General features: G+C 38.7%; 1 long non-coding RNA gene across 1 annotated transcript; it reads right to left on the bottom strand.

Annotated features, from left to right (window-relative positions):
* Window positions 1–271: 271 nt before the first annotated feature.
* On the bottom strand, window positions 272–2,203 carry LOC147375675 (uncharacterized). The gene is made up of 2 exons (XR_015161413.1): window positions 2,057–2,203; window positions 272–1,659 (listed from the first exon to the last, which is right to left on the bottom strand). It is a non-coding gene; the product is annotated as an uncharacterized LOC147375675 (long non-coding RNA).
* Window positions 2,204–8,758: the final 6,555 nt, after the last annotated feature.

Genomic DNA, 8,758 nt, shown 5'->3' on the forward strand with positions numbered 1-8,758 from the left:
CAATCAACAGATATTTATTAAACACCTACTATGAACTCAGCAATATCTATCCTTCCTTATTTCCCAGAGGATGAAAACAAACCTATTCTATTAAGATTTGAACTCCAATTTTTGTGTATTTATACAAGACATTTAATGTATATGCTCAAGAAGCAATCATCACAGTGTTAGCATTGTATAAACTTGAAGAATCTACTTTTCATTAAAACACTCACCCCTCCATTAACACTCACTTAAATAGCATATTTTGATATATAACAATAATTAAAGGTATAATTGATAAGGCATTTATTGAAAGTGACCAAGGCTTTAATCTTCTCCTTAATACTTAAGACTCATATTATGTATTGTAGAGCATGTGTTTTTCCAAAAATGTTCAAGTTTCATAATTCAATTAGCAGTAAACATAAACTGTGTCAAAATAGTGTCACAGGTGAGTGGCATTTTGATGCTCTTATTTCTGAACACAGAACAAGAAATATTGACCCTATTACAAAGAATAAACATCAATAAAACAGCAGGTCTCTGATAAACAGTATAATTACCAGAAGGATCTGCCTATTTACACATCAGGACCTCTGTCTTCATATATCTTATCCTGTTATATAATTATCAAATAAAACAGTAATTCCAGAATAAGTAATAGCAATCACACAGAGTACTGCATAGTTAAATATTTTCATCTTAGTTGGAAGACATTAGTATATAATATCTAGCAAAGAATTACTCTGAATTTCTAAACACTGAACCAAACTGAAAAACCAATCAGCAGCTGGTGAGAGGGCATTTCTTTCATTCTTCTCACATGTGTTTCACTTTAGTTTAAAAAAAAAACAAAACTGTTCCTTTTAAGACATGGTGCTTTTTCATCTAGGCTTTTAGTTTGGGGAGGTTTCCTTTTGTAAATCAGTTCTTAAAAGAATGAATTCCTCATTCCAATGGGAGGTTCTTTTGCTTCACAGGCAAGTATCTCAGTATTCTTTTTCTTCCAGTGCTGTGATGGGTACACTAAGAACGGTCTCTTGCTGAGCTGTGTAGCTCCTACAGATGAGGACAGCAGGAGACCAGGCAGATAGCCAAGATGGAGAGTGAGAGGAGCTGAGATCACAGCCAAGGCTGCAGAAGGCAATCTGCTACATAAAAGCAGGAAAAGGAAAGCTCTTTCGCTGAGCCTTAAGGTTCTCCTTAAAGCCTGCCGGTTTGTGCACTTGCTTGCCCTCAATTGACCTGGGCTTCTGAGGAGCAGAAAAGCTTTATGGACACATGATTCTGAGTCACAACTTTGCATCATAATAGGTTTGTAGAGTCTCATTGGTAGGAATAGTATGCAGGTGTGTGGAGACCGCCAGATTGATTGATAGGCCCCTTCCTAGCTGCCATTCAGAAAGAAGATGCTCTTCATTCCTTCTTTGGAGGAGGCTTTGGCCAGTTTCTCTCCAAGCCATTTACTTTAAAAAAAAAAAAAAAACACTTTGTTTTGTTTGTCCTTTAGGATTAGTGCCACTGTGTTTCAGGCTGAGCAGGATGGAGCATTTCAGTGTCACTCACACCAGTCAGTCAAACTGTGACAAAAGGCAGCCTCTTCCTGTCAGGATCTTGAGAAGGAGAGGAGGGGGCGCTCCACAGGGGCTCTCTTTGCAGCACTTAATGCTTTTGGTCCTGAAAGGAAAGAATGGGAAGGAGCAGGAAATTAGACTTAAGTCACCTCCAAATCAGTACAGAGTTCAATCCTAGTTGGTGTTTGTTTATAAAATAGCTCTCTAAGTAATTCACACTCTGTTTCCCATTTAACCTCTTGGCCACATGGCATTCAGCCTACTGAGGAGATTTTCTGGAGTTGTTCATAAAAGTGCTGAGTTTGACACCGACAGAAAGGAATTTGGGGTCAGAATTACTATTTTAAACTTAGGCCTTTGGGATTTATAAAAGATGTTTCCGATATGCTAGAACAGCTGGAAGAGTCTTTGAGATCTGTAGTGTAAGCGAGGGCTTCCTTAATTTGTATTACAGGTGAGGAAAACCAGGCCCCAGGAGGTTGGCTGACTTTCTCCTGTACCTTCAGAACTTGTGATAACATCTTGCAGTCCTACGGCACAGGACTACTGAAGGGGAGAGCAAACCCCTCCATGCTTCCAGACCACTCCCAAGTTGAAGCTGCACTGGCAGAGCGGGGTGGTGGGTATCCCCTTGTCTCTCCCAGTCCCAGCTGAGGGTATTTCAGTCTCCACCAGATAAAAAGACACATACAAAACCATTAGCCCTTTTTTTTTTTTTTCTCCTCTCTGAGGGTGGAGTTGGGACTGGTCACTGAGCAATTGTGATGACCCAGAAATTACATGAATTCATTTCTTTCTTTTTAGATAAAAGTACTTCTATTCCCATTTTTCTATGGCTCATTTTCAAGAGAAGAGTGGGGAAAAAAAAGTCCAGCATCTTTGCTAGCAGGCTCTCCTTTTCTATGCACAGTCTTTTATATTCTATCTTGATTCTCAGCCAATATCTTACTTTTTTGTACTTTGTGTCATTTAATCACCTAAAGAATCTGACTCAGTGTCCATCCCACTGGATCATAGACTACTCCTCCTTTATCTGCGTCTCCCAGGAGCAGAGGGAGGGCCTAGAAACCTTTTTCCCTCTGTTTGCTCCTGTCCTGACCATATAACTTCCTTTTCTGCCAGATCTCTTTTGAGGTGTTATTCATTTCTGAATTTGGTTCTTTAAAAATTAATTTTATGTAACAACAGAAAAATCTCTGGGAAAGTTATCTCATAATTAAAACAAACAAAGACTTGCTTCATATATGTGTAAAGAAATGCACAAAATAAATATATAAGTGTACATACCTATATAAATATATATCCTATAAGATTTATCAAAAATCTGTTTTTAGGTTTATTTAAATTTTTTTTTTTTTAGTTCAACAAATACAGGCCAAAAAAGGAAAACCAAAGGTAATTGAATTCAATACATCCTCTTTAATTGTTTTTCTTTGTGGAGGGGCAGGCAATTGTATGATGAAATGTTTCCACTTGGGCCATATCATATTGAAAGCCCTCTTTCTAACTACTCTTTGTGGGTCTTGGTACAGTTGAGGTAAAATAACAATAGTAACAAAGAAAAAGGAAATAACAATTTGCTAATGCATGGTGAAAGTACTTCAAAATAAAAAATGTTGGTGGAAGACTAGGATCAAACCTGCTCCCATTTCAGTCCTTGATTATGGTTTTGACTACAAGCCACACACATATGCAAGAACATGTACACACAGGCATACACACACTCACTCACATTGTTTACTTTATAAAGTCTTTACAAACCAGTGTTATTGTTCTGTGGGATTATGAGACTCTCCTGACAATTTTGTATTGGGATAATCAAAATAGTACAAGTTTATTTTATCAGCTGACATCCAATCAGGAAAACAGAAGCCACCTGGAATATTTCAAACAGAAATTGAAACAGGAAATTGGATACACGGATGCTGCTATAGGTGAGAGGCTAATAAAGAAATGGTGATGCAATTTAGAATTTAGACTTAGGAGGCAGCCACAACTACTGTTATTCTTGAGAGAATAAAAGGACCAAGTGGCTTTGCTGGAGCTTAGGGTCAGGGATAACTTAGTAAAAGGTGAAACCAAGGAGGACTCTGAGAGAGAGGCTGTCTCATGAAACTGTAATAGCACCAGAGGCTCAGACACAGAGAAGCCAAGAAAAGGAAACCAGGCTTTTAGTGATGACTCCTACTGACCAAGTGGAAGTGAAAGTGTTACTTACTCAGTCATGTCCAACTCTTTGTAACCCCATGGACTGTAGCCCACCAGGCTCCTCAGTCCATGGAATTCTCCTGGCAAGAATACTGGAGTGGGTTGCCATGCCCTCCTCCAGGGGATCTTCCCAACCCAGGTATGGAACCCAGGTTTCCTGCATCACAGACAGAATTTTTTACCATCTGAGCTACCAGGGAAGCCCCATTGACCAAACCTACATGGAAACCAGGGGAAAAGAAAGCCTTGTAAATGTCATTCCATGTGAAACAGAACACAGCAGCAGAAAGGCAGAGAAAGGATCTGAGAGCAAATAGACAAATGGAAAATCACAGGCTTGCTAATTATCTAACATATCTGGCACAGAGTAAATACTTAATAAATGTGAGGTTCCTTTGTTATAGCGATCTGTTTTAACAAATAGACATGGCAGCAATTAGTTGAAAGTTCAAGTAAAATGAAAAGCCAGAGTTATTTTACAGTAACTGTTCATAACAGTTGAGTTGACTGTAACTCCTGCTTATACAACATAGCTGAGATAGCTTTTGGTTATTGAAATATTTGCAAGAGTCATCCCATCACAAAGTGGCAAATATATTTGAGAGTAAACTTTCCGAGGACTTGAGGAAATTTTAATCATCTCTTCAATTTCACAAAAAACCACTGGCACTGCCTAACTACTCATGCTTTATGGCTAGGAAGTAGATGCCTAATATTCCACTCTTCAGCTTTGGTACCTCATAGCTATTAATATAATATCATCATTACCAGTGCAACAGGATATACTGCTCAGAGGATCTTGTCTTTGAAGTGAAATGAAACCCTAAAGCTTTCATTTGCCTAATGAAAACTTCAGCCAGAAAGTTTCTCCATTTCTGATCACATATGGAGTCTTCTAAGGTCACTTTGGCTTGGGACACCAGATGCTGGTCCTGCACGTGGCATTCTCATCCAAATTTGGAGCAGGTGCCAATTATCAGAACAGGAAACAGATATTCAATCCTAAGAAAATTTCCCCCTTGGTTATATAAGGAGGGCTCTTCAGTGCTAAATTATAAAAGGATCCATATTAGCTTACTGCCTTAAGTACCAATCTGTGTAGGTTTTTGTCTTCTCCTTGGCCTATGACTTCTTGGAAAGCTGGGCATAAACATTAAGATCTCACATAAGAAGGCTTTATATAAATATGAATGTGATTTTCCCTAAATCTAAAGGTGGCTTTCATTAAAAAGCAACATTAGACCCCCTCTAATAGCCAGCATAGTATGAAGAAAAATAGCCCGAGATCTGAGAAAATGGGTCCTGACACAGATGTTTCTGTGTGGGGGCCTCTGCCCTTCCTTCTTTTCCAAATATACAACACTGAGTGGTGGCTGTCAGGGTCAGGAGAGGAGGAAGTTCTCAGATGCCCGTGCAAAGCAATAATCTTCAAGTGAATGCCAGGCCGACAGGGATGTGGTGTTAGTTACAAGGAAGTCAGGAGGCCAGGACTGAGAGTCAAGGAAAGTTAAAAACAAAATCAGTATGAGGGGAAGGGTCACAGAAGGAAGCAAAGATGAGAGTCAGAAGAAAAACATCTGTGGGGATTCTAAGAGCTAACAGGGAGGGGAAGAGGACAAGCACATATTTTCTTTGCTTTATGTTGCATGTGGCATGGTTTTGATATCCTCCCATTTTCCTTATAATATTCTCAACTCAAGACTGCTAATGTGTGGATATGAGTTACTCTGTCTAAATTGAGGGTCACTAACCAAATGTTACCACTCACCTACTCACTCCTTCAGCACTATTTCCTTGCTGCTTTTACCAAATATCCAGCCCCCGCCAAGTTCATGACTGTTTTGGTCTCATGTGGTTGGAATATTAGGGAGGGAACACACTCTGGTCTATATCTTGCTGCATTATCCGAAGATGAATAAGAGATTATTTCCCATCATTTTGCTCAATAGGATTTGGGTTTGCTTGCTTTTGAGAGAAATTTGGATAAGTGGGTAAAAGGAGTATTTCATTGTTTTTACAATTTTTTTTTTGTCCTCAGTAGTAGAGGCATGAGTTACACTCTGCTTCATGTTATCAACATAAGCCATTTTTTAAAATTCAATTTTACTTTTTCTGTTTTTCTCCCTTATCGCCTTTTCCTACATTCATCTTGCTCCTTTCCTATAGGCACCTGCACTGAGGTACTGGATTCAACCTTTTGATATGATTATATCCTTATAAAACTTGTAGTGGTATTAGGGTATGTTTAAATACAAATGTGCTATGAATTTCATTATATTTCTTCTTTTTTTTTACTTCATACTATATTTGTAAGTTCTGTGTACTCTGCTATATGAACATTTATGTACATATTGTCAACTGTGACATCATACAGTATGTATCTATCATAGTTTGGTTATCCATCCCTATATCCAGTCTCATTTTCTTGGCTGCCTCAAAGTCTTCTCTTCTGTAAAAACTGCCATGATGAACAATCTCACACATGGTCCCTTAGGGATCAGCATAAGAAATCCTCTGGGATATATACCCTAGATGAAGATGGCTGAGATGTTGGTTATACACACACACTATTTCCCTCACTGCTGCCAAACTGTAAAGCAAATGTTTTACAATTCTTTTGGCCATCTGGTTTCCATTTGACCTCTAAATGATACAGAAATTCCAAATCAATACTCCTTAGCCTCATGTCTCATCACTCCAAAATTTCCTGCATAAATTTGTGTTCTTTCATAGAACCACATTATGGCCTGCAGACATTCTGCTGCATCAAAAATAAATCTGAGCTTGCTTTTGAAATGTCCATTACATTTATTAGAAGTGGTATAGATTGAGATACCACAATATGATGTTTAAAGCCATTATTAACCTGATCATTAAACACTTCAATTCGCAGCATTTTAAGCCATACTGATAGTCCCAGGTGAGATGCACTTCCTGTTGGGGAATGTGAGTAAAGAATTCAAGTTCAAAATCCTCCAATTCTGCATGAAATTTTGCATTGATTCTTATAACATGAACAGTCACAACTTCTCAAGATTATATGTTACTTTACTAGCATAACAAAGACACAAAAGCTATGAAATAAGATTCTTTCACAAATAGTTTTGGCATGACATAAAACTTCTGAAACTCTTTCTCTTAATACTAATCAACTGCTGACATTGTTTAATGACAAGAATAAATCTTCATTTACCTAAGTAGAAGGGCTCTGAAGCACAGGGGTGCCATCTTTGTGGTTTTTCTCCACCTCACCAACTGATCCTTCTTAGCCATCTTTACTGGCTCCACTGACTGGCCTCCTGGGCCTTCTCTTATTTATTTATTTATTTATTTTGCCTTCTCTTTTTCTATATCCCTTCCTTGACCTTTATGTCACTTCCTTAGAAAGAGTTAGAAATGGCAACCCACTCCAGTATTCTTGCCTGGAGAATCCCATGGACAGAGGAGCCTGACAGACTACAGTCCATGGGATCACAAGAGTCGGATACAACTTAGTAACCAAACCACCACCACCACCACTCAACCAATATGAAGTAATCACATAGTCTCTTTCTCTTCTTTTCTCTCCATCTCTTCCTCTCCCCACTCCCTCTCTGAAGAGGCATATATATATATATAACATACTATGGCACTTCTCTTAAAAGAGACACTTACTCCTTGGAAGGAAAGTTATGACCAACCTAGATAGCATATTCAAAAGCAGAGACATTACTTTGCCAACAAAGGTCCATCTAGTCAAGGCTATGGTTTTTCCTGTGGTCATGTATGGATGTGAGAGTTGGACTGTGAAGAAAGCTGAGCACTGAAGAATTGATGCCTTTGAACTGTGGTGTTGGAGAAGACTCTTGAGAGTCCCTTGGACTACAAGGAGATCCAACCATTCCATTCTGAAGGAGATCAGCCCTGGGATTTCTTTGGAAGGAATGATGCTAAAGCTGAAACTCCAGTACTTTGGCTACCTCATGCAAAGAGTTGACTCATTGGAAAAGACTCTGATGCTGGGAGGGATTGGGAGCAAGAGGAGAAGGGGACGACAGAGGATGAGATGGCTGGATGGCCTCACTGACTCGATGGACGTGAGTTTGAGTGAACTCCAGGGTTGGTGATGAACAGGGAGGCCCGGCATGCTGCAATTCATGGAGTCGCAAAGAGTCTGACACGACTGAGCAACTGAACTGATGGCACTTCTCTCCCATAGAATACATATTTCATAAAAGCAAAATCCTCGTATGCCTTGTAAACATCTGTATCTCCTATGTCTAGAACAATACTTTTTTTTCTTTTTTTGACTGAGTGAATGAAAAACTGGTACAGGGAATTTTGATGGTATGTGCCATAAATCAAAGCAAGGTTTTGATAATATGTCTAGGGAAAGAATACTACCTGAATCCCACCCCAGACCATAACCATTTCTTCTCACAATGCACTCAAGAATATAATTTATGAAAGTAATAATGTCACAAAAAAACACAATCACATTACTGTCATCTAGGCTTGTGTCCAAACCTCAATGAGAAGTTTTACCCTCTAATCCTTAGGACCCTTTATTGAATTCTAACCTAAATTCTATAGTATTTTTGTATTCAGGTTGTATTAGAATATCAGGGGATGAAAAAGAAGAAAGAATCAATATTTAAGATGCAAGAGGAGAAAGGAATAGGATGGCCAGGACTACTGTCTTATGCTTTAGACTTTACAAAGTGAGGAGACAGAAAAGCATACCATATTTTTGTGTGGCATTTCAATGAATTATGAACTGTCTCATGATGAACTATGGCTATGCATGTTCTGGAATCAGACTGATCAGTTTATTTTTAACCTTCTTTAAGCAAGATAAGAATGCAAGTGTAGAGTGGGTGACCAAAGGGGCATCCTTCTAGCATGCTTCTACTTAATCTCTATCTTTTATCCATTTGTGGTCATTACCTGCTCTCCAGCTGTCACTTTGGACATTTGAGATGAAAAGCAAGAGACATTTTTTTAAAGCACTCCAC

The sequence above is a fragment of the Bos grunniens genome, chromosome 3 (assembly GCF_055505025.1).
Source record: "Bos grunniens cultivar Pamir isolate PY7600 chromosome 3, Bosgru_T2T1.0, whole genome shotgun sequence".
NCBI classification, from domain to species: domain Eukaryota; kingdom Metazoa; phylum Chordata; class Mammalia; order Artiodactyla; family Bovidae; genus Bos; species Bos grunniens.